General features: G+C 37.4%; 1 pseudogene; it reads left to right on the top strand.

The window, feature by feature from the left end:
* Window positions 1-1,010: 1,010 nt before the first annotated feature.
* LOC135711954 (histone H2B-like) lies at window positions 1,011-1,306 on the top strand (annotated as a pseudogene).
* The last annotated feature ends 8,468 nt before the right edge of the window (window positions 1,307-9,774 follow it).

Genomic DNA, 9,774 nt, shown 5'->3' with positions numbered 1-9,774 from the left:
AGCCCTCATCATTTTAGGACCACCGAAATCATCTTAGCAACCAACAGTTCGATTTATTCATTTTAATAATGAGAAAGCGAAACGACGAACGAACACTTTTCACGGGTTTCTCAGCACTGCTACTTAAGGCAAACGGCATCTCCATAGAAATCGGGTGACTTAAGTAACATCGAAAACTATTTTGATCGGAAGGTGATTACGTCAAAAAGCAATTAGACTAGTAAATAAATTTAAAAATGGGATGTGATCCTATATTCGGACAGTATATAGTGTAATAGCAGGAGCATCGATTGACACTGATAGCTCGACTTTGTTTACCTTTACTTTCGACGTAATGAAAATTTGCTCTTGAGTTGTGATCATTCACGGAGGAGCAACTACGAAGTGCACGGTCAGATAACGATAACTCGACGGCAAACACATTCATTGATACGTTTGTTGTTGTGGATGATAGAAAGGCATAGCAGAAATAGTGCGAAATAGGAAACCATGGTCATCACAAAAGAGGAAATCGAAAAAGAGAATTGGCTTTCACCCTTCTGCTTCTAAGCCCCTTACAGTCATCGTCATAGCATCGCACCGCTTTTGGTTCTAGGGCACTTGCTGGTTGCAATTTTTCGATCAGGATTCACTGTGATGCGATCAGTTGTAAGCATCAGAAATTTCCTTCCCAACTCTCTTGTGGAATCTTTTAGTGGCTCTGAAAAGGGCCGGTTTTGATAGATTTCGACGGAAAAATTAAGAACGTTCACGACAAATACGAAGAGCCAGCTGAACGTCCTTTGGCATAATTGTGACACGCTTGGCGTGATTGGCAAACAGACCGACCAGGTCTGTTTATTTCACTCGTCGAGGGTATACTTATACCTGCGTCGAGTAACATATTATTAATACAGGGAAGGAACAATACATACAGCAAAATACTGAAAAGGGGAGGAGTTTCGCTTCTTATGCTACGGGCACAAAACGAGACACCACCGTCGAAACGACTATCAGTTATTCTTTTCATCATGGCACCGAAAACCAGTGAAAAGGCCGCTAAGAAGTCTGGAAAGGCGCAGAAAGTCATCGTCAAGGGAGAGAAGAAGAAGAAGAGACAGCGCAGTAAGGAAAGCTATGCCATCTACATCTACAAGGTGTTGAAGCATCTTCGAACTCGTCCCGTCTGGCTCAATACAACAAACGCTCGACGATCACGTCCCGCGAAATCCAAACTGCGGTCCGTCTGCTGCTGCCGGGTGAGTTGGCCAAGCACGCTGTCTCTAAAGGAACCAAGGCCGTCACCAAGTACACCAGCTCAAAGTAGATTCGTACCATCCAAACAATCAATCGGCCTTGGAGGGTGGTGTACAAGGGAGTCTGAACCGTAAAAAAATTCGTAGTCCTATGTCAACAATGCGGTTGTGTCTTGTACACCACCCTCCAACTACAAGGGACAGCCCTATGGGGTTGTATGCAATGGTGACGTAGGACTACGTGGTCTTATATAATAAATGGTAATGTGTATCTTTATTCAGCCAGGTATTAATCTGAACCATATTTTAATTATTTTCTTTACCTCATTTTTATATTTTCATTTTCTGTTCTAATTACTATCGAACAGATTTGTCTGGAATCTGATGAAATATTGCTTGCAGCCAGGCTTGCTTCCACTCACTTGCTATAAAAACATGATTTTCTGAATTTTGAAATCATTAGATGTTATAATCATATTTTGTACTTGTTAGATACAAGAAGAGATTGAAAGGCAAATGTTTGACACATGAAACCTGTCCAATTCGCTTTCAGATAGTCACAATCAGCGATTTAACGACTCGCGAGCGCTCACTCTGAGTGAACGCTCACGAATCATAAAATCGCTTATTGTAACACTCTGGTAGCAAAATTGACAGGTTTTATGAGTCAAACACTTGCCTTTCATCCGCTTCTTGTATCTAACAAGTACAAAATATCATTATAACATCGAATGAATTCAAAATTCAGAAAATCGTTTTTTTATAGCAAGTGAGTGGAAGCAACCCTGCTTGCAGCCAATGCCCATGATTGTGCTGGGTACTCCCTTGTACACCACCCTAGAAAATTAATCGTTAAACTCTTTCTTGATAATGTTGTGGCCCTGAAAAGGGCCATTTTTCCAACGCGCTCGGCGTAGTTGCCCTTGCGGAGCAGACGGTGAATACGACCGACTGAGAACTGCAGCAGCTGGGCATTCCATGACGGCGGCCCAGTATACCGGAGCACTGGCACCAACGCACTCGGCGTAGTTGCCCTTTCGCCCCCAGGCTCTGCTGCCGCTGCTCTGCTGCCGTTGCTCTGCTTCCGCTGCTCTGCTGCTCTGCTGCTCTGCTGCACTGCTGCTCTGCTGCTCTGCTGCTCTGCTGCTGGGTCGACGATCGGATAGACAATGATGGAACGGGCGACCTTGTTGGACGCTTATATAGTAGAACAGAAAATATCAGAGGTGTCAGATACTCGCATCTGATGTCTCAGTTGGAGAAAGTATAAGAATATAAAAAAATCAATCGATTTTCACCATCTTTAGAGAATGGTTTACTTTTAACCATTTTTCAATAGTTTACAGAATGAAATTAATAGTTTTGAAACAACTAACATTAAATTGCTAGAAATATTTCCAATCGATTGATGTCATTATCTCGTAAATCTATCGAGAGATGGTTGAGTTATTATCGTTCAAAATCTTTTAATTTTTCGTAACTCATCCAAAATGACTGTTTTCAATTTCGTACCCCCGTATGTTGCCGAAAGACGTTATCCAACGTCAAAACGTAACGTGTTAGGGCATAAGTATATTATAGACTTTAATCGAAGACAACATATCAAGAAGACCGGAAACTTTGCCAGAATCCAAGCGAAAGATACAATAGCGATGCGGTTGAGCGAAGATGGAAGCAACAATATATACCATTCATCGGGAGAATTTATTTGTGGATATATGAATTGTATAGCGGATGTAAAAAAGAGGAAGAAGTGCCAGTCTTTTTGATAAAATGTCTACGTCTCTCTATTCAAGGGACCATAATATATGCAAATACGATCAAATTTGTCTGATTCAGAAAAAAAAATCATTATGTTGCACAGTGTATAATTTATATTACTGAATAAACATATTTCATGGTTCCAGGAGCACATATTTCATGGTTCAAAAGAGCCATTAGCAGTTGCCCGATTCCCGGACACACGAAAATAGAAACTTTAACTACATATTATGGTGTAATTGATATGATGATTAATGGAGACGCGTGATACATCAATTATATTTTATACAAAATAAGGAACTTCTTTAATCATAGCCACTTTTACAAATTTCAGGCTGGTTGGAACTTCTCTGGAACATTACTGATAAAACCTAGTCAGCCATATGTATCAAGAGGCAAAAAAGAAAGATTGAGCCCATCGCTAAAAATCTGCTATTTATCTATTTTATCTAGATGAACGCGTGGATAATGGATATTTTTGGTCGCTGTTGAAAATTTAGTCGATTGCTAAATTTATGTATGGGCCCAAATTAGGAGCATTTAGACCAACATTACATCCATTTCCCCTACATGACATTAAAACGGGGTTTGAATGGTTTTTGTACAATTTTTGTATTGTAACTGAAAAGACATAAAGTAACCCCAAAATATTATTGCAGATTTGGAAAGTGCGTTAAATTTCTTATATTTTGAGTAATAGTTTCAGATTTGAGTAGAGTAGATGTACCAGTAATGTCTATACGCTCCAATTATTGTGTTTTCCAATTATGGAATTTCCATAGGCCTTTAATTGGTACACTGCATAGCCATAAGTGGAACATCTACCCTACACCGTTTGAAAAAAAAACCATGTTAATTTCAGCGATATATAGTGCACACGATTTTAACGCTAGATTTGCCGTAAATTTACACTATATTGCATGTAAATTAAAGCGCGATATCGCATATATAAGCTATGTTGTAAACAAGTTTGTAAATAATTTCATTGTTTATGCCAACTAAAGCTCAAAATTATGCGAGCGGAGGTTTTACGCGATAATTAAAATTCAGACATATTTCTTGTGTAACTCAAAACGATTTGGTGAGTAGTTGTTGAGTTTGAGCAGTGCAAAACGTTGAAAAGTCACGTAATCTAGTCGTTGACCAAATCATTGACACTTGGACAATTCTTAGAGGAAATTAATCACGGTTTCCAAATCTGCAATAATATTTGAGGGTTACTGTCAGTGACGAACGTGTGTACACCGTTCGAAAAATACATGTAAATTTCTGCGAGATATAGCGTACATAAAATTAACGCTAGATTTGGCATAAATTTACGCAATATTTTGTGTAACTTTAAGCGCAATATAGCATAAATCAGCAATATTGTATGCAAGCTTGTAAACAATTTCACTGTTTATGCCAAGTATACACTGATAAAATTTCAAAGATTGTTTGTATGATTTTTTGCAATGTGATCAACAAATGATATCTATGTGTCAGACACATACTTAATATGTGTACACATAAAAGCCATGTGTAACCACACATACTATTCATTTGACTCATAAATGTCATGTGTGCTCCTGGGTGGATCTGTTTATGTGCGGTCACATGAAAATCATGTGGAACTTCACATGAAAATTCTTCAATAAAAATGTGTGGAATTTTATTAGTGTAGCTCAAAATTAAACGAAGGGGGATTTTACGCGATACTTAAAATTCAGAATTTTTTTCAGTGTAGATTATAGTATTAACTAAATTTGTAACGAAATTAATTGACTTGAGCAAAACAATTACATGGAGCCGTAAAAATGAACAAGCATCTACGTCCTGGACTGCTTGGATAACAATAGTGTAACACAGAATACACGAAATTCCATTTTTTGTTAACAGGTTAATCTTTGTCATTGACGAAAAAATGAATGAGATTTTGACGAAGGTTTTTTGAGGATCAAGTATGTAAGTGCTGCTTCTCGCTTCAAACAGTTTTTTTGAATCTTCTTCAGGTTCCGCTTGACGATGGCGCAATATTTTTCGATTGGGCGGAGATCTGGTGTGTTGGGAGGGTTATTGCACGTTGTTGGCGGTATACTACTCCTTGGCTTTTTTCCTTTATAGCAGGATGCCAAATCCGGCCAAAACAGCATGGAACAATCGTGTTGCTTCAGAAAAGGCAGCAGACGTTTTTCTAGACACTTGCTTACGAACATTTCCTGGTTGACGAAAATATTGCAGTGAAAATATCGCTTTGAAATCCATAGGTACAGATAGCATGTCAAACCAGATATTTCTTAGCGAAATACAGTTTGAAAATGTCTGCCACCTTTCCCCTTCTGGTTGCCGTATAAAACTCCTGCCCAAGAAGCTGTTCGAAGACTGCCTTGACGTAGTTCTGTGCGAGTAGTTCGGATTTTCGTGGTGCGCGTACAAAATTTTGATGCGTTGCCTTGCCGTACAAGCACGCCATTTTGATAACTGAAGAAACAATGTCAAAATCAAAATAGAGGCATCATTATGCACGCATACACCTACAAAATTAGACGTGTTCAGGTTTTTAAAATGCTTTTTTAAATACACGTCAAGTTTTAGTCGACCAAGTTTTGATCGTAGCACCCTTTAGAATAGCTTAAACCAGACTTAATATACTTCATAATCATCGATTCCACTAATCTGCTCTGTTGTTCCACTACTACTGCTGTCCTTTCTGTTAGAGGTCCTTTGCTGGTCGTCCGATCTCTCCAAAGTTCGTCACAAGAATCGTCGTCTACAAAACTTTTTTTTTGCCGACGCCGGTGGGGTAGTGGTAAGCGTGACTGCTTTCTAACACCCCAATGGGTCTGGGTTCAATCCCAGCCGAGGTCGGTGGGATTTTTCTGAGGCATAAAAATCTCTGGTCACGTCTTCCTTCGGAAGGGAAGTAAAGACGTTGGTCCCGGACCATGTGTGTTGAATGGGTGCGATATCCTACGCAGGTGTGGAAGCTGCCTTCCTGTACATTCGATTGCCGTCAATGGATGGCAATCGATGTCCGTCGGTGATTGGCACTAGATTGCAGAACAGAGACCGACGTTAAATAAAGGAAAGAAGAAGACTTTTTTTATACTTTAAATTATCTTTTTTTTTCTTGAATTTGTGTGGTTTACATGTTTAAATTTTGAAGTGACACAGAGGGTCTCTTCAACTTTAGTTCATTTGATTTTTTTTTTTAGATTAAGGCTAGTCTTATCAGGCTTGTTCAGAGAATTCCCACTATGGTGGGATTGGTTTGTTTGAAATTGAAAAAGAATACTACTTATAACTACTATTTACAACTACAACTAACCTACAACTACTATATACACCTAACATACTATGAACAAATTGCTTATCAAAGCATGTTCTGATGTGTTGCACTTCTGCACAAACCTAGTCTTAATGTCATCAATTTGGAACGTTCGCCACTAGGTGGAGATAAGAATTTTAATTGATATTGAATTTCGCCATATATTCTCTAGGCACACCAGTATAAAGTACATTGGCAACGAGCTATAACTTTTTCGTAGAGAACAAATATTAGTAAAATTTGCGTCGTAATTAAAATCTTTTTCGAAAACCACTCAAAAACTATCCACATGTTCTATATAGACGGTAGATAGACTATCGGTAAATTCAAATTATTGCTTTCACATTTACAAAAATCTCATCAACCATTATACCCAAGCAACACGGCTTGTCATAATGAAGTTGAAAATACTTTTCAATGACTTACGTATAGAATCAATAATATTTTAATTTACATCATTTAATACATTTATACTACCTAAAAAGCGCAAGAAGCGGAGCTCATAAAATTAAATACTGGTCTTATAACATGTTTTGGAAACATCATAAAAACCAGCGGCAAAAAATCAACAAAAAAAAATGAGCATGGGATTCGAACACCCAAGTAACACACAAAACATCTTTCTGAAAAAGAATTAGAACGACTTGTTGTAATAATGTATTATAAGTGATGCATAAAACATCCCATGTTTTATATGAGGTTTAAATATGTTTTCTTCATACTTCCTAGAATTCAACATTTTCCAAAATAGTTTTCTTGTGCATTTAACTTTAAATGTTATTTAAACGTGCATCTTACTGTTTTAATACCACTATAAAACTTATCGTATGCAAAATCAATCTTAGTTGAATTTATAAAGCCCTTGAAGAGATTCTGCACTTTCCAGATTGACGTGGACATTGACGGCGCCATTGAGCCGGACTGTCACTTCACGCAGTCATTGACAGTTTCTTATGAGGTTTTCGGAGAAGAAAGTTGAAAACACTCTATTATGACATCTCAACTGAAAAGGTGCAGGATGTGTTATAAGTAGTTGAAAATACATTTAAATAACACTCTGGCAATTAAATGTACGCATTGCTGCTTACAAAACTTCTTTATGACGGATCGAAGCAGGCGTTGCACAAGAATATAATTTTCATGCCATTGGCAAGAAGATGATAGATACTTATTATTAACCTTTTATCAAGCGGAGTTGGTCTAGTTAGGAAGTAATAAATCTTTCACGCCAAGGACCTATAGATTCGGAACAAAAAGAGGCTTTGATGTTCACAAGGTTGAAGGTCATGTCTGGACCTTCAATCTCTAGCAATGCTTTATTGCGTTTGCTAAAAAGATCTTGTATCTTGGAATATTTGACAGCTGCGGTTGTTTCCATTTCTTCTTTGTGGTTCAATGCATGTAAAGTTTTTATTGACTTGGTAATATTATTAATAAGTAAACCGTACATCACTAAATATTAGTGATACATAATTAAAAGTGCAAATAAACCAAATGGTTGAAAAAAGGATGAATGCAGATTCTATATTCTAATTTTTAACTTAGTTTATAACAGCTCCTGGCATGCTTCAAATAGCAATGTAGATTTTTAACGGATTATAATAGAATTTCACCAATATTTTTCATGACTTTGTTAACGATTCATTGGAAAAGATATTTGACGGTAGAATTTATTATAAAAAAAATCCGGTGTAAAATAGGACAATTTGTATTGACTACAGCTGCCTGTCTATAGATAACCACTAGACATGCAACGCTATTAAGTGTTGCCCCTTTTGCGTGTCAAAAAGTTGTCGCAGTATATAATCTTAGTGAAAATCGAGCAGCAGCACAGCGATTTCAAACTAGTAGCTTTCCAGTAAATTATGCAATTTGTATGTTAATAACATAATTAAATCTAAGAAAATGTAAATATTTGAATAACATTGTCTCATAAATAAATGCATAAAGCAATAGGCCGAAACAGGTAGCCTTTCTACGTGATATGCAGGCAATCTCAAGCGCGGAGAGTAACTTGCAGATCGGGTTCGTTAACGCGTCACTGACGGCGTCGGATTTTTCAATTTAGTAATTTAATTATATCGATCGATATCAAACGGCAACCCGTGCAGGCACTTGAACTGATTCACAGTATTGGCCCTTGAACTAACCAGTCAAGTTGTGAATGATACGCAGAATACATTCGTCATGCCAACAGATTGCTATCAATCTGTCTATCTGGGTGTCAATAAAATCAATAGGATGGTAATCATGGTACATACCTATGTTCATTTATAGTTCGGCGAATAGAATTTCGGGAACCAATTGAGCTGCCAAATAGAGGAACCAAGTCAGCATATCACGACCAACAACAGAAACGAGCACATTGACTTTTCCGAACAAAACTACGGAAACCTCGACACACCTCGACGTGCTACATCCATTTTTTGACTCGTTTAAAATGGAACGATTTTGGCAACATGTCTGCAATGTCTTTAATTATAAACTTCATCTGGAAGCTTCTTTTAGAATCTTCTTAAGAAGCTTCTTCTAGAAAAATATTTTAAAATCTTCTTAAGAAGCTGTTTTTAAAATTTTCTTTGGGAGCATATTTTCTTTAGAAGCTTTTTTTTTAAATCTTATCCTAGACGCATGCCCGTCACTTCGTTCCTCTAACTAAAAAAAAAGAATACGGGCCAGACAGAAAATCCGAGTAGCTACGCAATTAGAGCAGATTTTTTTTTCTCCAATTTTATAGAGTACTTTATCGTTTTAATGTTACAAAAACCATTTTCCCTTTAAAAACCTCAAACCTAATTCAATATTTTTCTAAGATATTCTGAATTTTCAAGCATTGGAAGTGATCTGATATTCAGCTTCAAAAACGGAACATTTCTGTAAAGCAGCTTCATTAACCATCGTAAGATCAGGCAACCGAGAGTTTTTGTTCAGTATGTAGTTAATTTGCATAAAATTATGCAGTAAATCCTGAAGAGCAAAGTAGGAAGCAGACATGACAAAGTAGGAAGCAGACATCAATGGCAGGAAAATTGTATGTCAAATAAGACTGGTTGTAGTCACCCAATAATACCATTAAATTAAATAATCGAGATAACACAGCACCAATTGAACTGATGAGATTCTCAACGCAGAATAAATCAGTTTTTTTTTTTATTTTGAGGTACTACTGTTGCTTACAGATCTCTGTGAGGTCGCAATCTTAACCCACAACTGCTCAAGAGAAGAGTTGACCGGAGCAGGCTCAAGGCAACAGCTTATGCGTTTGGATACCGCTATCAAGGTGCCACCACCACGTGATCAAACCATCAATCCTATCCAAGTTCAGGTCGTAACGGTCATAACGAAATATTAATCGAGTCAGATTTCGGTGAGAACTATAGCATCGTAGTTGGAGTCAACAGCAGTCAAGGAAAAATCAACTATCTTTGTTGTTCGAGTAAATACATAAGGTGACTGTCGAACGATGTAGGT

This window comes from Ochlerotatus camptorhynchus, unplaced genomic scaffold (genome assembly GCF_037179485.1).
Source record: "Ochlerotatus camptorhynchus isolate MF236.1 unplaced genomic scaffold, CSIRO-AGI_Acam_v1.1 ptg000447l, whole genome shotgun sequence".
NCBI lineage: Eukaryota > Metazoa > Arthropoda > Insecta > Diptera > Culicidae > Ochlerotatus > Ochlerotatus camptorhynchus.
This window is presented reverse-complemented; position numbering and strand designations above follow the sequence as displayed.